This window comes from Triturus cristatus, chromosome 4_2, assembly GCF_964204655.1.
Source record: "Triturus cristatus chromosome 4_2, aTriCri1.1, whole genome shotgun sequence".
Classification (NCBI taxonomy): domain Eukaryota; kingdom Metazoa; phylum Chordata; class Amphibia; order Caudata; family Salamandridae; genus Triturus; species Triturus cristatus.
The window spans coordinates 203,373,473-203,397,279 of NC_140586.1; the positions used below are offsets into that span (position 1 = coordinate 203,373,473).

At 43.3% G+C, this 23,807-nt stretch overlaps 1 protein-coding gene across 8 annotated transcripts in view; it reads left to right on the forward strand.

Annotated features, from left to right (window-relative positions):
* LOC146833388 (single-pass membrane and coiled-coil domain-containing protein 3-like) overlaps nucleotides 1-23,807 on the forward strand; it is a 389,302-nt gene that overhangs the window by 73,042 nt on the left and 292,453 nt on the right. The gene's annotated exons all lie outside the window — the stretch shown is intronic.

Consider the following 23,807-nt stretch of genomic DNA (forward strand, 5'->3'; position numbering starts at 1 on the left):
AATGTTCCGATTGCAGAAATATGCAAGGCGGCCACTTGGAAGTCGGTCCATACCTTTGCTGCGCATTACTGTCTGGACGTGGATGCCAGGGCAGATGCTCAGGTTGGGCAGGCTTCGCTGCGAAATCTGTTCGCACAGTAGTGGTATTGTCTTGTATCTTCTCCACCGCAGTTTTTGTGTGGGGATGGGCTTGCCATTCTATTCACTAGATTATGACTATACACAGCGATCCCCTACTACAGAAGGAGTAGTTTCTTTTCTGTAACTCCAGTTCTGTAGTAGGGGTATCTCTGTGATAGTCATAAGCGCCCGCCCTCCTCCCCGGTGGAGAGATGATTATTCATATAAGGAATGCTACAGGTCTGGCGTGCTACGCCTTCAAAAAGAACTGAAAGTAAAAGGGACCTGCTGTGCATTCTGGGATACTGGGAAAGTTCTGGAAAGTTTTCTTAAAGGCACAGTATCCTGTTCTGAGCCACATAATGGCAGCCTATGGGGCTTGTCTGTCCATTCCTTCCTCTCTATCATTCCAGAGGCTTTTGCTGGTAGAGGCAGGGTTTTTTCCCTTGTGGAGAAAAGCTGGACAGGCAGTGCTGTTTGTGGATGTTGGTGGAATTTTCTATTTGAAGTACTGGACAGTGTAGCCTGTGGATATAGGCTGCATTATCTGTCTTTAAATTAAATTCTCTCTTAAAGGTGGATGCAGGTCTGCATGATTTGACACCTTAAGAGATTATTTTTTATTGCTCCGGGGTCCCCGCACATGGGCGGGACTATTCACTAGATTATGACTATCACAGAGATACCCCTACTACAGAACTGGAGTTACAGAAAAGAAACTACTCCTTACTCCACATCAACCATCTTAAGTTATTGGCAATCTTTCTACCCCTAAAATCCTTTCAGACACAGGTTCTAAGGCAAAGCACAGACAACATGACAACATGACGGCCATGTGCTACATTAAAAAACAAGGCGGCACACACTCTCCACAGCTCTCTCAACTAGCACAGAGCATATGGAGATGGGCAATTCCACACAAAATCTTTCTCCTAGCCCAACATGTCCCAGGAGTCCAAAACATCATGGCAGATCTGCTCAGCAGACAGACGCAGCAGATCCACGAGTGGGAACTTCACCCGCAGGTTCTTCACCCGTTCTTTCAGATGTGGGGGCATCCACACATAGACCTCTTCGCCACCCACGAAACCAAAAAATGCCCAAGCTTCGCCGCCAGATACCCACACCCATTGTCCAAAGGCAATGCGATATGGATGAACTGGTCAGGCAAATTTGCGTACGCCTTTCCACCTCTCCCACTAATTCCATTAGTGGTGCGAAAGCTACAGCAGCACTCCCTCACACTGATCCTAGTAGCTCCAACATGGGCCAGACAACCGTGGTACACCAAGCTGCTGGAACTCTCGGTAGTGCCACACCAAAAGTTACACCTCTCACCATGCCTCCTCACCCAAAACCATGGAGAGATCAGACACCCGGACCCAGCTCAGCTCAACCTTGCGATATGGCTCCTGAGATCCTAGAATTCGGATACCTTAACCTTCCCCCTGACTGTATGAACGTCATCAGAGAAGCTAGACGCCCTACCACTAGAGCCTGCTGCGCTGCAAAGTGGAAAAGATTTGTTGTTTATTGCCATAACAACACAATCAACCCTCTAGACGTATCTATACAGCACATCATATGCTACCTTCTCCATCTACAAAGGTGTAACCTTGCATACACATCCATTCGGCTACACCTCGCAGCAATTGCCGCTTACCTACAAAACAGACAGCACCTATCACTTTTCAGAGTGCCTGCCATTAAAGCCTTTATGGAAGGCCTCAAACGAATAATTCCCCCCAGAGTACCACCCTCACCTGTGTGGAACTTAAATATAGTTCTCACAAGGCTAATGGGACCGCCTTTCGAACCCTTGCATAAATGTGAACTGCAATTTCTCACATGGAAAACAGCTTTCCTTGTAGCCATCACTTCCCTTAGAAGGGTCAGTGAGATACAAGCACTTACTATACTAGAAACTTTTCTACAAATGCACCCCAACAAGGTTGTCCTCCGTACCAACCCAAAATTCCTACCCAAAGTCATTTCACCCTTTCATCTAAACCAATCGGTAGAATTACCGTTTTTTTTCTCGCAACCGCAAACTGTTGCAGAAAGGGCTCTACACACACTGGATGTTAAAAGGGCCTTACTTTACTATATCCAGAGGACACAACCTTTCAGAAAGACAAAACAACTGTTTGTCTCTTTCTCTCCACCACATAAAGGCAACCCCATCTCTAAATCAGGGATAGCTAGGTGGATTGTAAAATGCATACAAATTTGCTACCATAAAGCAAAACGCACGCTATCTGTTCCCCCTAAAGCCCACTCTACAAGAAAGATAGGGGCTTCTATGGCTTTTCTAGGGAACATCCCATTAGATGATATCTGCAAAGCAGCTACATGGTCAACACCGCACACTTTCACTAAACATTATTGTGCAGATGTGCAAACCAAGCAACAAGCTAGTGTGGGCCAGGCTGTACTAAAAACACTATTTCAAACCACTGCAACAGATACCGGTGGTCCCCGCTAGGGTTGGGAACTGCTATATAGTCTATGCAAAAGTGTGTAATCTGCAGCTCATATGCCTCGAACGGAATATGCTACTTACCAGTATGCATCTGTTCTTGGCATGTAGAGCTGCAGATCTACACACGCCCACCGCCTCCCCGGCTACTTGTATCTGTTCCAGTCTATCTTATTTAGATACAACACACATGGGTTTCTTCACTGTTATTACTACGCTCCATCTTTCCCTGTTGGCGAAAAACAATCTGAGGATGGAGCCGAAGCCCATGCGCAATACGAACCAAGGGAGGAGTCACCGACCTCGTGACTTCCAAAGACTTTCCAAGAGGAAAAACAAACTGCAAACATCCGGGCCCAACACCAGATGGCGATCTATGCAAAAGTGTGTAGATCTGCAGCTCTACATGCCAAGAACAGATGCATACTGGTAAGTAGCATATTCCTTTCCCCCAACACGCATGGTCATTAGTTTTTTTTATACTTACAGCTCCATTCCTATTCACAAATTGGGCAAAAAACAATCTAACAATGGAGTCAGTGCCCATGTGCATCCATGACTAAAGGAGGAATCACCAAAACCACGTGACTCAAAAGATTTCTGCGAAGATAAGAATTTGCAATCATCCTAGTCCAACACTAGATGGCAGGAGTGTACAGAGAGTGTGAATCTACAGCACTACATGCAAAACAAACAGATGCTTACAGGGTAAGTAACATATTTCATATATGTATATATATATATATATATATATATATGTCATGTCATGTGAACAAGGCTCGATGAGCTGAAACGCGTCATGGCGACAAGAGGAGTAAACTATATCTTCTAAAGCACTTACGTTGGGTCTGTGTCCAAGTTTGTTCGGTGAAGACATTTACTGGATCTGGAAAGCAAGTAATATATATATTTATATTTATACACTCCACTGTTATAGTAAACACATAAGATTTCCCTCCCACAGTATTTTTCTGTGTGCCATGACATGTTTTGGCTGTAGACCTCAGTCTTGTTCAATAAATATGTATATTTATATTACCTACTGTTGGTCGCCAGTAGGTAGTTATAGTTGGGACCTAGTTTCCATTGGAAGAGAGGTTATATTTGTTGCTAAGAACTTTAGGGCCGATGGATGAATCTTCACGTAATATTCTAAACTAGTTTGACAGTCATTTCAGCTGCTGTCTGGAAAGTTTTGTTGTGAATCGTCAAGCGGGGCCCGAGAAAAAGGGGGCAGTCCCAAAATATGTTTTTCCCATGCAATTTCCCACAGGGATTTTAGACACAATTACAGCCGGAACTGCTGAACAGGCTTATACCACATTTAGCAGAAAGCTAGCTCTTGGTCCAGAAAGAGTGCCTTTTAGCAATTTGGTGTAAATCTGTTCAGTAGTTTTGGAGTTATTAAAGCAAAAAGACTAATGTATATCTAGAGTCGTGGATGTGGATCCACGGATCCATGCACCAACAGCAATGCTGTGATGTCTGGCCGCAATCTGAGAGGAAAGTTGAGGCTGCCATTTTGTACATTTGGACTCGGTCCCAGGAGGGAAAATAAAAATTAAAAGTGATAGAAGTGGTAAGGGTAGAGGTACTCTGATCCCATGGGGCTGATGGAGAGGTCTGTTAGGGACCCCTCATGGGCAAACAAATTGTCCAAAACCAGTTTTTGGAGCATACAAAGATCTGTGATCCACTGTGGCACTCAACGTGACCCCTGTGTGCTCCACAGCAGATCCAGACCCCAATTTAAAAAATACATACACCCACTCACAGACCCACATACCTATTCACACAATCACACTCTAACTTACACAGCAACACACCCACTGACACAGCCATACAGGCACTCACACACTAACTCACAGATCCACAAAACTGCTCACAGACGCAAACAGCCACTCACATGCCTCCTCTGCCACCCACACAGCCACTAACACCCACACACCCACTCTCACACTCATACAGCTACTCACACACCCACACAGTCTCTCACACAACCACACATAGGCAGTGATACACTTCTAGAAATTTCAATAGCATATGTTTGCATTAAATGTCTTGTTGTTTTAGTATTAAGTGTGTGAAATATAGCTGGTAGACCCTTCATTTGTCCGAGTATTCGCGATGAATCCACTGAGCCATAAAATGAATTTAAAAAACAGAAAGACTTGGTACATTGCCTTTATGGAAAGACTACATAAGTTGTCTAATTTAAATTTGTATTTTTATTTTTCAAATATATAACAAGAATGAATATGTGAATAAAATCTATTTATAAACTTGGGAAAATGTATATTAGTAAATTGAACTTATGGGTCAAATTTCAGTACAATTTATATTTTTAAAAATGGTGCACTTCACTAAAAACCAAAGGTTACAGGGATGTTATAGTTAGGGAATAGCAAAATAAAAAGACAGAAATTCACTGAAAAAAACAAAGGTTACAAGGATGTTATAGTTAGGAATTTTCTTTAAAAAAACCTTTGACATTCTCTGAAAAAACACAAAGATTATGGGGACGTTATAATTTGGTTCAGATTTTACACATACAAAACCATAGAAATTCAGCAGTTATAGTTACCTGAGCTAACTCTATCTTACGCACCCACACAGCCACTCACACACCCACTCACAGAATCACTTACACACCCACACAACCACTCACATAACCATACAGCCACTCACTCACCCACTCACACCCCCACTTACGCACCTATACAAGCACTCACACACCAACTCATGCAGCCATTCACACACCCACTCACAGGCCCACAAAACCACTCATACACCCACACATACACCCACACAGCACTTGCATATCCACTCACATACCCGCTCAAACAGCCAATGACTCACCCATACAGCCACTTACACACCCAGTCAATCACTCACCCATACAGTCAAGCACACACCGACTCACCCACCCATGCAGCCAGACAAAGCCATTCACTCACCCATACAACCACTGACACACACTCACTAATACAGCCATTTACATGGCCACTCACTCACCCACACAGCTACTCCCACACACACTTATACACTTGTACAGTCACTCACACACCCATGCAGCCACTCAAACACCCACTTACACACAGGTATATATATGTTCGAGGCATGTGGGCTGCTGAATTCATATCTGTGCATAGATCGCCGCCTAGTGTTGGGTCCGGATGTTTGCACGTTGTTGTCCTGGAAGAGTCTTCGAAGTATCCTGGGATAGGTGACTCCTCCCCTGGACTACAGTGCGCATGGGCATCCTCTCCATCCTCAGATTGTTTTTTTCCGCCATTGGGTTCGGATGTGCTTATCTTGACTCAAGTTAGGAAAAACTTTTTACAAGCCAAAAGGCCTTTAGTTCGCGTCGGTATCCCGATCGGTATCAATAGTTATTTGTTAGTTTACTAACTTCAAGAACAACTTTTTCGCATCATACCCGACCATCGACCCGACATCGACGATGTAATCGAGGACACCATTCAAGCGGTGTCCTGTATGCAACGCGAAATATCCCCATGTCGACGTCCACCCGGTGTGCAACAAATGCCTTTCACCGGATCACGACGAGTCCACATGTATGGCCTGTGCCCGATTCCGATCCAAGAAGACTCTCCGGAATCGACGAGCAGCGAGACTTGAAGCGCAGCAAGCGGCACCGGCCCCGGCCAACATCTTCAGCGCCGAGGACGAAGAGGTCGAAGACGTGGAAAACCTACCCTCCAGCCCCGCTTCCGAACACGACTCCGGATCGGAAGACATCGAAGACCGACTCTTTCACAGAGACGAAGCCGACACCGAGGTAGGAGACTACAATGAGGCCTTAGGGGCCGAAGAGAGTAGCTCCGGTGACAAGCAAGGCCTACCCGTACAGACTGAGGATATCCCGATGCATCAGTCTATGGCATCAAAGACAAAGCCGCCCTCCAGGACACGTCAGGCTCCGAGCCGAAAAAAGCTCAAAAAGCTTCTCCGGCACCGGCCAACATCACTTTTGGCCTGCCGCCGTCCACGGCCCCAAAACTATTCGAAATCAGAACACGTGTCACCCACACCAGGATCACACCTGCCGAACGCTCTCCTGTGGAGACGTCACCATCGCACATCATCGATGCCGACACCGGCAGAATGATGCTCCACAAGAGGAGAATAAATTCCTAGCCAGCTTTGGACTCCTACCGGATCCCGCTAAAGAAAAAGCTGCCAGTGGATTCGGAACCAGTTCTTTACGAACCTCTCCATACCTCTTACCAACATCCACTGTCCTTCTCTCCAACACACTCCGAAACCGACGTTTTGGAGGACTGCATGGGTGACCACGTCCCCTACCCCGGAGAGATGGACCCTCCAGGCCAACAGGACCCTGACCAGGCTTGGGATGACCCTGTAGACCCGGGTGCACCTATGGATACACAGGACACGCAGCTATATGGCGCAAAAACGTCTCCCACAGAGGACACTGCCGCATTCAACGCCCTCATTGAACGCGCTGCGGCCAATCATGGTGTGCAACTCCACTCTGACACCATCGAGGACGATTTTCTCATGGATACTTTCGCATCCTCAGAAAGGAATATCAAAACTCTACCCATGTTGAAAGGTGTCCTCAAACCAGCAAAGGACATTTTCAAAGAACCCACCAGGGCAAGAGTAATAAACCCCAGGATCGACAAGAAATACAGGTCGGCGCCTGGGGACCCTACCTACATTAGAGGCCAGTTGCCTCTGGATTCCATAGTAGTCGCGAACGCTCGCAAACGGGCGCACTCGCAGACAACAGGGGATGCTCCTCCCCCGGACAAAGAGTCCAAGGTGCTAGAGACCTCCGGCAAATGGGTTGCAGCCCAAGCAGCTAACATATGGCGTATTGCCAATACTCGGGCGCTCCTAGCTTGCTACGATCGCGCACATTATGACACATTAGAAACATTACTCCAACATCTCCCTGACCAGTACAAAGAGGGAGCAGAGATCCTCATCAGGGAGGGACAACTCCTCACGAACGCATCCATTAAGTGTGCACTGGATGCCGCAGATACAGCTGCCAGAGCCATAAACACTAGCGTCATGTTACGACGACACGCCTGGTTACGAATCTCCGGATTCAAACCTGAGGTACAAAATAATATCCTCAACCAGCCGGTCAACCCCGACTACTTATTCGGGCCAGAGGTTGACACCACCCTAGAAAAAATAAAAAAGGACACAGACACTGCAAAGTCCATGGGGGCTCTCCAAACGCAGACCTTTCGGAGCGGCTCCTTTCGTCGCCCCGGAAATAGAGGAGCAGGTAGAAGACAGGGGTCACAGCAAACCTACAACAAAGGAAACACACAAAGTTCCTACGATAAAAACACCCGGGGTGGATATCGTGGCTCAAGCACAAAAGGCAGAGGACGCGGATATGGCAACACCAGGTCCTCCCCCAAGAACAAACAGTGACGCCCTCTCCCTTCCTCCCGACCACATTACACCTGTCGGGGGAAGGCTACAAAAGTTCCTGTCCACGTGGAACTCCATCACCACGGACAGGTGGGTCAAAGATATTATCAAACACGGTTACTGCCTAGAATTAACCTCCACTCCACCCACAATACCGCCAAAACACCGTCCTATGTCCTCAGAGCACTTCACGCTATTACAGCAGGAAGTGCTAAGTATGCTACAAAAAGGCGCAATAGAGGTCGTACCCGTCCACGAGCAAGGTATGGGGGTGTACTCCCTGTACTTTTTAATACCAAAAAAGGACGGGTCGCTCAGACCTATACTAGACCTGAGACCCCTTAACCGCTACATTCTCTCTGAGCATTTCCACATGCTCACCCTGCAACAAGTCCTACCACTGCTCAAACAGGGAGACTTCCTAGCCACGCTAGACCTCAAAGATGCGTATTTCCACACACCCATTCACCCATCACACAGGAAATATCTCAGGTTCACTATTCAAGGGCAGCACTACCAATTCAAGGTTCTTCCCTTCGGCGTGACAACAGCGCCCAGAGTTTTCACAAAGTGCCTGGCTACTGTGGCCGCACATTTACGGAGGCAACACATTCATGTCTACCCCTACCTGGACGACTGGCTTGTTCAAGCAAAGTCAGCCCAGCAATGTGCCAGCCACATGTCCCGCACCATTCACCTTCTTCACAGTCTGGGGATCTCACCAAATTACCCAAAATCCCATCTCCAACCCGCACACGTACAACAGTACCTAGGTGCGACCATAGACACTCTGGCGGCCACAGCTCAGCCGAATTTAGTGAGAATCAACAGCATGCAAATGCTGATTTCCAAGTTCAAACCCCAACACTCCCTTCCCGCGCGAGTGTTCATGCAGTTGATAGGCATGATGGCCTCCTGCATTTTCATAGTCCCACACGCGAGACTACATATGCGCCCGCTTCAGGAGTGCTTAGCACGTCAATGGAATCAGGCTCAAGGGCAACTAAAAGACCTAGTGTTGGTGAGCGGTCGGGCATACAACTCTCTGCATTGGTGGAATCCACAAAACCTTTGCAAGGGCTGACCGTTCCAAGAGCCTGTTCCACAAATAATACTGACAGCGGACGCGTCTCTCCAGGGATGGGGAGCTCATGTACTCAATTACACAGTGCAGGGACTATGGACAACACAACAAAAGAAGATGCACATCAACCTTCTAGAACTGATGGCAATCTTCCTGGCTATGAAAGCATTCAAAGTACACTTGTGCAACAAAGTCGTGTTGACCCGGACGGACAACATGACCGCCATGTACTACATACAGAAGCAGGGAGGAACACACTCTCCACAGTTGTCTCATCTGGCTCAGAGCATGTGGAAGTGGGCCATTCAGAGGAACATGTTCCTCATGGCGGAACACCTCCCCGGCAAGGACAACCAGATGGCGGATCTGCTCAGCAGACACAGCCACCAGATGCACGAGTGAGAGTTACACCCATCAGTACTCCAGCCGTACTTCCAGCAGTGGGGTCACCCAGACATAGACCTATTCGCCACAAGCGAAAACGCAAAATGCCAAAGCTGTGCCGCCAGGTTCCCACATCCGCAGTCGCAGGGCAATGCGATATGGATGAACTGGTCCGGCAGATTTGCGTACGCTTTTCCCCCAGCACCACTGATACCGCTGGTGGCACGCAAACTCAGACAACACTCACTGACACTCGTCCTGGTTGCTCCAACGTGGGCACGCCAGCCATGGTACACCACCTTTCTCGAACTTTCCATGGTGCCGCATCAAAGGCTGCGGATCAAACCCGCGCATTTGACGCAGAACCATGGAGAGATTCAGCACCCAGATCCGCAACAGCTGAACCTGGCAATCTGGCTCCTGAAGTCCTAGAGTTTGGCTACTTAAACCTGCCACCTGACTGTATGGACATCATTAAGGAGGCCAGGAGACCCACTACCAGAGCTTGCTATGCAGCCAAATGGACAAGATTCGTCATTTATTGCAATAATAATGACATTAACCCGCTAGACGCATCCATCCAAAACATAATTTGTTACCTCTTACACCTATACCGATGCAATCTGGCATACACCTCAATACGTGTCCATTTGACCGCAATATCAGCCTATCTCCAGAACAGGCAGCACCTCTCTTTATTCAGAGTGCCGGCCATCAAAGCATTCTTGGAAGGACTCAAACGAGTAATTCCTCCAAGCCACCCACCAGCTCCAATGTGGAAGCTCAACTTGGTCCTCACACGACTGATCGGTCCACCCTTCGAACCTCTACACTCATGCGAGATTCAATTCCTCACCTGGAAAGTAGCTTTCCTAGTAGCAATCACTTCTTTGAGGAGAGTTAGTGAACTCCAGGCACTAACCGTTCAAGAGCCATTTATACAGGTTCACGCCAACAGGGTCGTACTACGTACCAACCCCAAATTCATGCCCAAGGTGATATCGCAGTTCCACATGAATCAAACTATTGAACTGCCCGTTTTCTTTCAAAACCCACAAACTGTCGCAGAAAGAGCACTCCATACACTAGATGTAAAGAGAGCCCTCATGTACTATATCGACAGGACTAAGGTCTTTAGGAAGACTAAACAACTTTTCGTTGCCTTTGCCCCACACCACAAAGGTAACGCTATCTCCAAAGCAGGTATAGCCAGATGGATCGTTAAATGTATTCAAATTTGCTACCAAAAAGCTAAACGCACATTAACGATTCCCCCACGAGCCCACTCAACACGTAAGTTAGGGGCCTCCATGGCTTTCCTGGGAAACATTCCTTTACATGATATATGTAGAGCAGCCACCTGGTCCACTACACACATTTACCAAACACTATTGTGTAGATGTGCAATCAAAACAGCAGGCAGCTGTAGGACAGGCTGTTCTCAAAACTCTTTTTCAGACCGCTGCAGCTGGCACTGGTAGCCGCCGCTAATAGGAGGTACTGCTATGTATTCTATGCACAGATATGAATTCAGCAGCCCACATGCCTCGAACTGAATATGCTATTTACCAGTATGCATCTGTTCTTGGCATGTAGGGCTGCTGACATTCATATCGCCCTCCCTCCTCCCCGGCGCCTGTAGCAGCTGCAGCTCTCAGAATTACTGTAAGCATGGTCGTCACTTTCTGTATCTACTCCATCACTGCCACAATGGCGAAAAACAATCTGAGGATGGAGAGGATGCCCATGCGCACTGTAGTCCAGGGGAGGAGTCACCTATCCCAGGATACTTCGAAGACTCTTCCAGGACCACAACGTGCAAACATCCGGACCCAACACTAGGCGGCGATCTATGCACAGATATGAATGTCAGCAGCCCTACATGCCAAGAACAGATGCATACTGGTAAGTAACATATTCAATATGTGAAAATTTCATTGTCAATGTAACATTTTGAACCAAAAAAAACACAGAAATTCACCAGTTATAGTTAGCAGAGCTAACTTTAACTTGCGCCCCTGCTATGCACTGCTTATGTCCTCACATATTACATCACTTATGGCATGTTCTATAACATAATGTTCCAGGCATGTGAGCTTTAGATCACTTGCTTTGCATACTCCTGCCATCTAGTGTTTGGTCCGGATGTTTGCAAGTTGTTTTTCTTTGAAGACGTCTTTCCAGTCACGAGGTTGGTGACTCCTCTTTTTGGTGATAATGCGCATGGGCATCGGCTCGATTGTTAGATTGCTTTTTTCCGCCATCGGGTTCGGACGTGAATTGCTGTGCTCCGGTTCGACACCGTTTCTCGGGTTTCCCTCGGTGCGCAATACACTCGCCCTCGACGGTATTGTTTTCGATCGCGCATTACATTCTCCGTGTATCGTGTTTACTGAAAATCCCTCTTTCAATTGGGTAGCTTGTGGAAGGCCGTTAGGCCTACCCGCGCCCGTCGGCCTCACAGTAGGTGGAACGGACTCCACTTAAATTCTGCCCTCAGTGCCATGTAAAATTCCTGCGCACCGACTCACACGAAGTGCTTATCTCCGGAGCACAAAGAAGAGGACTGTGACGCGTGTAAGGCTTTCCAATCGAAGAAGACGCTTTGCGACCGTCGGGCTCGATGTCGCGACATGCAGAGCCAACACACTGGTTCCATTCCGAACTTCTTCGGAGAAGATTCGAAACAGAAGACTGAAAATGCCATGAGAAAAGAGGAAGAACAAGAGCCTAGCTTTGTCTCCGAATATGGCTCCCATGTGGACGAAGACATCCCGCAAGGGCGCTGCGTACTGTGAGTACTGATCCTCCCTTGCCCCAAAGGTCATCTCAGCCCAAAAAGAAGGCTCCGGTCCAACCCCTGCCCGCGGGCCACGGTCGGTACCGAAAAGATGTTTCCGATGCCCCGCCTTCTGGCTCGGCACCGAAACACACCCCAAAGCCTTCCGGCGTCGAACTGAGGCGTTCGAAATCAGACACCGAGCCGAAACTTTCAGAATCGAAGTCGGGCTCAGCTCCACCCCTTCAACGCCGAAAAAGTCTTCGGATCCGAAATCCTCAGCATCCAAAACACCGGCACCGAAACCTTCAGCTCCAAAACAAACAGATGTGCCGATTCCATCAAAAGACCATTGTTTCGATGTTCCGCCATCAAAACCGGTTCCGAAACAGAGAGAAATCTGCATTCATCCCACAACTGGACATTTTACCACCAAAGTGACACTCAAACGTAAACCTGAGACTGACTGAAGAAGCTTACCACATTCCTTTAAAAAGGAAACATGTGGGTACTAACCCTTCTCCTCCTCCATCACCTTTTCCTCCTGAGTCTTGACCATTGCTAATTTCACCTGCTGACTCACCACCATCATATACACCTGATGATGGGGCTGGGGAGAATGATCCAAAACATCCAGACCCCTGGACAGATTATAACACTAATTCGCCCACATGTAACAATCCTGATCTGTACCCTACTAAGCCTTCTCCAACAGATGACAGTGTAGGATATATAGAAGTAGAGCTGCTAATTACCATGGGGTCCAGTTACATAATGATCCCTAGAAGAAGTTTTCCTTTTCAAAACACTTAGTAGTTCCCAAAAATCCTCGCACACACTACCCATGCTCAAGGGTATGCTTAGACATGTGGATGACATTTTGAATGATCCTGTGCGGGCATGTATCCTCACCTCTAAGGTAGGCAAAAAATATAAATCTGCTTTATCAGATCCAGATTACATCAGGGGGCAGTTACCATTAGATTCTTTAGTCATTTCTAATGCACGAAAAAGGGCTAATTCCCAAACATCAGGAGATGCTCCACCCCCAGACAAGGTGTCTAAGTTACTAGACGCCTTGGGAAAAAGATTAGCCTCCCAAGCTGCAAACATTTGGCCCATTTCCAGTACCCAAGCACTTTTAGCCAGGTACAATAGGGCGCATTGGGATGAAATGGAGCAATTGCTCCAATTTCTGCCTGATGAGCACAAGTCCAAAGCGCAGGACCTAGTGCGGGAGGGACAGCTCATCTCGAACAATTCCATCAGATGCACTTTAGATGCGGCTGACACTGCGGCTAGAGCCATCAACACCAACGTTCTATTAAGAAGGCATGCCTGGTTACGCATTTCAGGTTTTAAACCAGAGGTTCAAGCTTCTATCCTTAACACACCCTTTGACAAGAAGCACCCCTTTGGCCCGGTAGTAGACTCATCATTAAAAAAGATGTAAAAGGAAACAGAGGTGGCGAAATCTATGGGAGCCCTTCAGTCATCTTCAGGATGTGGTTCCTTTTGGTGCTCCTTCTATTGTGGAGGGTCCAAGAACACGTCCTCAGACACTGCCTCCATACGCAACAATCAGCCCTCAGCTTCTAAGGGTTTCTTCAGAGGGGGGTACAGAGGCAACAATGGCAAGGGTAGAGATAGAGGTTCCAACACACATGCCTCCCCCTCCAACACCAAACAGTGACTTGCCTACACTCTCCCCCGACCATTTAACACCTGTCGGGGGTCGTCTTTCACAATTCCTGGCCGTCTGGCAGTCATTAACTACAGACAAATGGGTACTGGGAATTATCCGTTCTGGTTATTGCCTGGAGTTTTTTGATAAAGTAACTGGGCCCCTGCTAACCTGATACAAAGCCCATGCAGGGAATGAACTAATGGGAAAAGAGAAAACACCGGGCACAGTGTAGGTGACAAGCTTGTTACCTGTCAACTCCAAAATCAACAAAATTGCTTCTAGCTATACATCATACATACATACATATATCAAGGAAAGATTAAAGAAACATAATAGAACAAACGCTTTGTGTGTTTTTGTGCTTTTTTTGAATTATTATGATATATAAATATTTTTGTTTTGCTTTCTTGTTTTTCAATAAATTAATTTCTCTGTGTGAACATATACATTTACAATAATCAATGAGTAATTATAATACCAAAATACATACAAATTCTATCCCTGATAAGTCTTGATATGTTTTAATATATATTGTAAACTTCTGCAGCTGCTATTATTTTCTCATTTTCTGAATTTGATCTAAATAATGAGGACTAAACATTACAAGAAAGCGATTGAATATTTAAAAAAAGAGAACAGTTCATACCTATCAAAACATAATTATTTCTCTGCAAGCAGTTGATAGGCATTAGACATTTCAAGAAAACAATGTATACATATCATAACATGATTATTTCTCTACAGGCGGTTGGTAGACACAACGCGTTTCGGCTAAGCCTTCGTCAGGGACCCGCTCAAGGTTGTATACTATATGCAAGAAATAATTACAAAAAATTAAAAACCACTGTTATAAATAGGAGTCAACATGGCAATCAATACTTATTTACAAATTTGAATATCAATATACAAATAATCATTACAATAAGATCTAGTTTAAGGCCTCCAAACCGAACTAAGGCAACCACTCGTATGTTGGGAGCACTACATATCCAGGGGGTAATAAAATGCTTAAAGTGTTGCCTGGCCAATTTAAGCTTATACTCTCTTCCATATAGAGTTTATTCCAAAAATTGTTTAAACATGAATGGAATTACAATCTGTATGCCTACCTCTTATATCTTTGGAAGTTAACGCTATCCGTTCGAACCAAGTGCATCAATATCTATCGTGTTTCAAGGTCATCTATATTTGATAGAAACAGGAATATAATTAAATAATCCAAAAAGGCCCTGTGCGTGTTGGAAGATCTACACAAGCAGTCTTGTTGATGAGCATATTTTATATACCTGTTAAGATTCTAATCTCTGATCAGCAATATGGGTCAAGTGAATAATGATCACTAGTTCTCTCCGTATGTTTTCCAGGTTACCATTCAGTAATACCACCGACTAATAGAAACAAAAGTAAAAATATGGTAAAAAAGAAAAAGTATGCCTTTAAACCATACATTTTGGATTGTAGCTGATCCCGGTAACAACATATGCTAGCAGCAAACATATTTTACAGATTAGACTAAGGTTGATTCAGAGTTATCTGTTTCATGTATTCTGACTATGGCTCGATTTATATGGAGCCTATCGTTAGACTTGGGTATTATGACCAATTTTTGTATTGATTGAGGTTACAATATAATTAAAATTAGATCTTTAGACTAACCTCGAATTTACTAATATTGAGTGGACATCAGTTTATCAGCGTGTTTTATTTATAATTGGGGAATTCTAAGATGGCGCGAATTTAGTTGGCATATAGTAATCTCTTAATAGTCCTATATCCATGTCAATGATCAAGTTAGCTTGCGTCTAGTCGACGTACTTATAAGGACTAAGATGGCCGCTACATGGTTAGTTGCGGATTCAAATAAGAACGCGGAATTAACGCAAGTGTAGGTATGTAACCTCTGGTTGTCTGACGATATTATCAGAGAATAACGGGTTTAAGTAAGGGTTAAGGCTAGATACTGTTAGAGAATAAAATATACTTGCAGTTGAACATAATGTCAACATTCATTATGGATGAGTATCTGGCACTCGCTATTTGTTTGAATCTTAGACACGACTTACAAATAGTGGTAACAAATTTAAGACCTTAAGTAGTCTAAATCTTTGTGTGGTATTAGTTTGGATAAACCTCTACTAATAACGAGTAAAGATGAGATATGGATTGTATTCAGTGTTCATACACATAAAACTCGGGTGGTTTACAAATTTTGGTGTGCAAGTTGTTTACTTTCTACAAATTAGCAAGGAGTATAGATTGATATATTAGTGCGTTTATCATAATTGAGCATGGCTAAAATGGCGCCCACATGGAAAACATATACGGGTTAATAAATAGTAATATGTTTATGTTATTGACCAGGTTGTGTTGTGTCAAGTCGACATATATAAAAGGCCCTAGATGGCCGAAAATAAGAAAGTACCCAATCTCGGTCAGAACGTATAATCAACGTGAATACAGGTATGCACACTCTAATGTATTGGTGTATAAATATCAGCCAATGGTGTGAACACCAGTTAAAACCAGAAACCAAGAATAAATAGCATGAACCTGACGATTCAGATTAGGGTAATTTTTAGGATGGAACAGTAGTGATTTATGTGATACTTGCTATCCCCAGAATTGACATTAAAAATATATACACGTTCAAGTTCGCTCAATCCTGGCGAACTTTTAGCGTGATGCTCGATGGTTTAAATAATATTTAATCGAGTATATACACCCTTCAGGAGTATATAAGAATGGGTGCTCATTTGATGAGTGTAACAAAGCGACATTACAGTAAATAAATAGATTTATCCTTGAGACCGAGGGTACACAAATTTGCAACGTACCATCTCGAAACAACTTAAGGGACATGACCTTGTAGACAATCTACCAAACAAGACAAATCCATATATCTTTGCAAATTACCCTCAATACCTGTATGTTATTGATTTATTCATATTCCCTATGTTTAGGGTTATTGATACCACACCTCATTTGAAGAAGGGGGAGAAAGTGTGACCTTCCACCATTTTAATAACCATATACCATGCTGAAATCCAATCATTTTAGAAAGTGAGTATTTATGGTATCCAGTTATAAGAAATCCCATTGATGAAATAGTATCCTTAATAATATATGCGTATTGACGCAGTATTATGTATGGTTTAAAGACATACTTTTTCTTTTTTACCATATTTTTACTTTTGTTTCTATTAGTCGGTGCTATTACTGAATGGTAACCTGGAAAAAATACGGAGAGAACTAGTGATCATTATTCACTATATTGCCGATCAGAGATTAGAATCTTAACAGGTATATGAAATATGCTCATCAACAAGACTGCTTGTGTAGATCTTCCAACACGCACAGGGCCTTTTTGGATTATTTAATTATATTCCTGTTTCTATCAAATATAGATGACATTGAAACACGATTGATATTGATGCACTTGGTTCGAACGGATAGCTTTAACTTCCAAAGATATAAGAGGTAGGCATACAGATTGTAATTCCATTCATGTTTAAACAATTTTTGGAATAAACTCTATATGGAAGAGAGTATAATCTTAAATTGGCCAGGCAACACTTTAAGCATTTTATTACCCCCTGGATATGTAGTGCTCCCAACATACGAGTGGTTGCCTTAGTTTGGTTTGGAGGCCTTAAACTAGATCTTATTGTAATGATTATTTGTATATTGATATTCAAATTTGTAAATAAGTATTGATTGCCATGTTGACTCCTAATTCTAACAGTGGTTTTTAATTTTTTGTAATTATTTCTTGCATATAGTATACAACCTTGAGCGAGTCCCTGGCGAAGGCTTAGCCGAAACGCGTTGTGTCTACCAACTGCCTGTAGAGAAATAATCATGTTATGATATGTATACATTGTTTTCTTGAAATGTCTAATGTTTATCAACTGCTTGCAGAGAAATAATTATGTTTTGATAGGTATGAACTGTTCTCTTTTTTTAAATATTCAATCGCTTTCTTGTAATGTTTAGTCCTCATTATTTAGATCAAATTCAGAAAATGAGAAAATAATAGCAGCTACAGAAGTTTACTATATATATTAAAACATATCGACTTATCAAGGATACAATTTGTATGTATATTGGTATTATAATTACTCATTGATTATTGTAAAAGTATATGTTCACACATAGAAATTAATTTATTGAAAAATAAGAAAGCAAAACAAAAATATTTATATATCATAATAATTTTAAAAAAGCACAAAAACACACAAAAGCGTTTGTTCTATTATGTTTCTTTAATCTTTCCTTGATATATTTATGTATGTATGATGTATAGCTAGAAGCAATTTTGTTGAATTTGGAGTTGACAGGTAACAAGCTTGTCACCTACACTGTGTCCGGTGTTTTCTCTTATCCAATTAGTGCCTGGAGTTTACCAACAAACCTCCAAATATTCCTCCAAGTTCACAGAAACTGTCACCAAACCACTTAAATACCCTCAAACAAGAGGTTCATTCTCTCCTTCTAAAAGGAGCTATAGAGCCTGTACCACCACAATACCACGGGTCGGGCGTACTCCTTTTACTTTCTCATACCCAAGAAGGACGGTTCTCTCAGGCCTATCTTGGACCTCAGATAATTAAATCATTACATACAATCAGACCATTTTCACATGGTAACACTTCAACAAGTGCTCCCACTCCTACAACAGGGCAACTTTGTCTACTCCAGACTTAAAGGACGCCTACTTCCATATTCCAATACATCCCGCTCATCGCAAATTTCTCAGATTTGTGGTAGCGGGGCATCATCACCAGTTCAAAGTACTCCTGTTCGGAGTTACAACAGCTCCAAGAGTCTTTACAAAGTGTCTGGCAGTGGTCGCTGCTCACCTAAGAAGACAACACATTCATGTCTTCCCCTACTTGGGCGACTGGCTCATCAATGCCAGTACGTATCCAAAGTGTCTCCAACACACTCACAGGACAATGCAGTTACTACACCAACTGAGATTCACAGTCATGTGTTGAAATCGTATCTTCAACCTTCCAACACTCAAAACTATCTAGGAGCCACTTTAGATACTCGAAGGGCTCTAGCCTTCCCCAATGCAGCCAGAATTTGCAATATTCAGGCTCTAGTTCTCCTCTTTCAGCCCACTCACTCACTACCAGCTTCAGAGTATATGCAACTGCTGGGAATGATGGCCTCTTGCATCATGATTGTTCCCCATGCCAGGCTTCACATGCGTCCCCTCAGGAATGCTTAGCAAGTCAGTGGAACCAATCACAGGGTCTTTTAATTGATCTAATATTGATAAGCGGCCGTACTTATCGCTCTCTGCAGTGGTGGAACCCACAGAGTGTATCAAAAGGACGGCCCTTCATAGACCCAGTTCCACAGACAATGCTAACAGCAGACGCGTCCCTCACTGGTTGGGGGGCTCATCTTCAACATCACACAGTGCAAGGACTGTGGAGTCAACAGCAAAAAACTCTCCACATAAATCATTTAGAGTTTCTAGCACTCAAATCATTTCAGACTTACCTGGTCGGCAAAGCTGTTCTAGTCCGTACCAACAACATGACAGCTATGGATTATATACAAAAACAGGGGGGACACACTCTCTCCAACTGTCACGCTTGGCTCAAGACATTTGGAAGTGGGCCATTCACCATAAAATCTATCTCCTAGCAGAACACCTCCCTGGAGTGAACAATAGATTGCTGATCTTCTCAGCAGATAAGAGACAGCAAATTCACGAATGGGGACTTCACCCTCAAGTTCTCCTCCCATACTTTCAAAGTTGGGGAGTCCCTCAAATAGATCTTTTTGCCACACACCAAAACGCAAATTGCCCAAACTTCGCCTCCACGTACCCACACCCGCTCTCCAAAGGCAATGCACTATGGATGAACTGGTCCAGGATTTTTGTTTACGCTTTTCCGCCTCTCCCACTCATTCCATAAGTAGTTTGAAAGCTCAGGCAAACATCCCTCACACTGATCCTAGTAGCTCCCACATGGGCCCGTCAACCTTTGTTCACAACCCTGTTGGAGCTGTCCCTAGTTCTACATCAAAAACAGCACCTCACATCCAGTCTCTTCACACAGAGCCATGGAGAAATCAGACACCCAGATCCCAAACAACTGAACCTCGCGATCTGGCTCCTGAAGTCCTAGAGTTTGGCTATCTAAATCTCCCACCAGACTGTATGAACATCATTAGAGAAGCCAGAAGGCCTACCACAAGAGCATGTTATGCAGCTAGATGGAAACGTTTTGTTATCTATTGCCATAATAACAACATCAATCCTCTTGATGCTTCAGTACAAAATATCATTTGTTATTTGTTACACTTGCAGCAGTCGGGCTAGCCTACACATCTATCCGACTACATCTCACTGCAATAGCTGCATAATTACAAAATAGGCAACACTTATCTCTTTTTAGAGTGCCAGTAATCAAAGCTTTCATGGAAGGACTTAAAAGAGTTATCCCACCAAGACTTCTACCTGCCCCAGTGTGTAATCTTAACATAGTCCTTACACAATTAACGGGGCCACCTTTTGAACCCAAGCATAAATGTGAACTGCGGTTTCTCTCCTGGAAAATCGCTTTCCTCATTGCAATCACTTCACTGAGGAGAGTGGGTGAACTACAGGCACTAACTATAGAAGAACCTTTTTTCCAACTTCACAGAGACAAAGTGGTCCTTCGTACTAACCCCACGTTTCTACCTAAAGTAGTTTCTGCCTTTCACATCAATCAGTCGGTTGAGTTACCTGTATTCTTTCCTCAACCTGATTCAGTGGCAGAACAAGCTCTACACGCCTTAGATGTTCGAAGAGCCCTTTTATATTACATTGAAGGAACAAGATCATTTTGTAAAACTAAACAACTTTTCGTTGCTTTTGCTCCACCACACAAGGGCAATCCCGTATCCAAGTCAGGTATTGCCAGATGGATTGTTAAATGCATTCAAATTTGTTATGCAACAGCAAACACAACTTTAACAATACCCCCTAGAACGCATTCCACTCTCAAAATAGGGGCTACTATGGTTTTCTTAGGAAACATCCCCATAGTTAACATTTGTAAAGCTGCAACATGGTCTACACCGCACACATTCACCAACCACTATTGTGTAGATGTGTTAGCGAGACAACACGCTAATGTGGGAAAGGCAGTGCTTAGAACACTCTTTCAGACAACTCAAACAGCTACAGGTTAGCTACCACTTTAGAAGAATACTGTTGTATATAATCTATGCAAAGCATGTGATCTTCAGCTCACATGCCTTGAGCGGATTATGTTACCTACTTAGTAAGCATCTGTTCTCGGCATGTAGAGCTGTAGATTCACATGCACCCACCCGCCTCCCTGGGTACCTGTATCTGTTGCATTTCTCTGTCTCTTACTCAAGTCAAAGTCAAAATTAACTTTATTTGGCTGATTATAGCCATAAAAGTACAAATAACAAAACAGGACAGATCAATCTACAAACATATAATACATAGATGTAAAATCAGTTAAGATCCCCCGTTTTGTGATCCATAGACAAACATAAAAAGAAAAAAAAATCATAGGACAATTAATGTTCTTTATAAAGTTCTGCTCAACACGAAATTCATTATCTGACGCTCCCATAAGAAACAATAAAATAAAATACACGCCATTGAGTAATGTGACAATTCATCCAAAAATGAGCACACCTCAGGGATCCATAACAGGGAAAATGGTGACATAAATGAGAATACAGCCCACCTTCACATAATTAGGCCTGGGAGTAAATAAATAAATAAGATAAAATTAGCCCAACCTACACTTGTTCATATTTACATTTAAAAACAAGAAATTCATATCAAATAAAACTAACACATACCAAAAAAAGGTTTTTACATAACATGATTCAAAGCCATGTCCACAGAACACCTCATAGGTGACCTATTCCTATACCTAATTGCTCCAGTTAGGAAACTTGCAACCCCAAAGCAGACCATAGGTGATGCTAGCATTTGTAAGTATACCAGCGCCGGCCTAACTTGTTCAAAATTACAACCTTTAAGCAAAGGGAAGATACATTTTCTGCGCAGTGAATTGTAATATGCACAGAAAAAAATTGTATGAAGAGTGTCCTGGTCCGAGAAGTTGTCACAAGGGCAGGGATTTAATGGTACTTCTTTAAAATACCCTTTAGGAAAAGCAAGAAGCCAGGGAACCATATTCAACCTAAATCTCGTCAAAACGAAGAGATGATACGGTTTATTTATGTAAAGTAAATAAGGTTGCATCTGTTGACCCAGGCTCTCATACATATGCATGGACATCTCTATTCTTTACTTACTAACTCCATTCTTACGATCTGTGGGAAAACAATCTAACAATGGAGTCGATGCCCATGCGCACTATCACCGAAAGGAGGAGACACCTACCTCGTGACTGGAAAGATGTCTTCAAAGAAAAACAACTTGCAAACATCTGGACCCAACACTAGACGGCAGGAGAATGCAAAGCATGTGAATCTACAGCTCTACATGCCAAGAACAGATGCTTACTGGGTAAGTAACATTATCCTTAGTACATCATTGGTGACATCACTGGTGACATCATCCAATGGGTGTATTTGTTTGTTTCATACTTTACATAGTGGCGGGTACGTATACTACTTCTGTGCCTAATTTTGTATAGTTTCTTTTGTGCTAATGAGTGTGATATCAAAATTGGAATTGTATTTAAATAGCACTTACTAACCCTGGCGGGCCGTTGATGCGCTTTACAGCGAGTAGCACGCTACTCTGGAACCCAAAGGATTAGTGGTGGATTGGTATAGGAAAATATAAGTTGTGAATTTGAGCAGTGGACATGTGAATCTGTTGGTTTGATTGAATTGGCAAAAAGGAGGGATAGAAGAGGGAAGAGTATAGAATGTGGTATTTGGGAGATCATAGTAGTAAAATGAAGTTTGGGGTGAGTCAAGGAGGGATTGAGGCGGGAAGAGTCCAGAAAGGCTTTTTAGGGAGATCATAGTGGTAGAATGAGAAATGGGATGAGTCATAGAGTGGAGGTAGAGGGTATATTGAGAGAGGTATAGAGCTAGACAGAGTAGTGCATTAGAGGTAGTTGAAGGCTTTTTTTTTTACAGTAGGAGTAAATTTATAAACATATAGATACATAACTACCTAGAAAGGGTATGCATGTATAAGGAAAATCATAAAGACATATAAAGTTGTATAAGTTCCATATGTGCATGTAAGAATAGATAGTTAGAAACTACGATTTTCTGTAGGTAAAACTAATTTATTTGTGTACTTTTATACATATATTTTTATATTTATTTTATTTTTATAGTTTCCTCAATATTTCAATAGCGAAGAACATATAGATACAATTGTTATGATCATTTTACATATTGTGATTGGTAAGTTAAAAAAAATTCAAATCAAATAACTTATATGAAACCTATGCAGTGACCTGTATGCATTTTTTCTTTTAATATAAACGCATTCGTTTACAGGTACAGACAATCACATGGTGTATGCAATATTTCCAATGATATATGTATTGTGCCAATTACATCTTCACAAAGTTCAGTTATTTTTCTATATCTAAAAGCCAGTGAGTCACGTACACCTGGAGTCTGTGTCTTAGGTTATATGTACTCAAGAGAGTTACTCGTACCCATCTGCAAAGATATATATTTATTTACAATGAACTAATCACATCTAACAAACTTAAATAACCATTTTGGTGGTGTGTCTCCCAGTGTCTCTCGATCTTGCGGCCGTCCTATGTGCATTTGTCAGGGGATATGGGGTTAAGCTTGAAAGTCCTACCTAATATATGTGGTATTGGTGTGCCCGGGG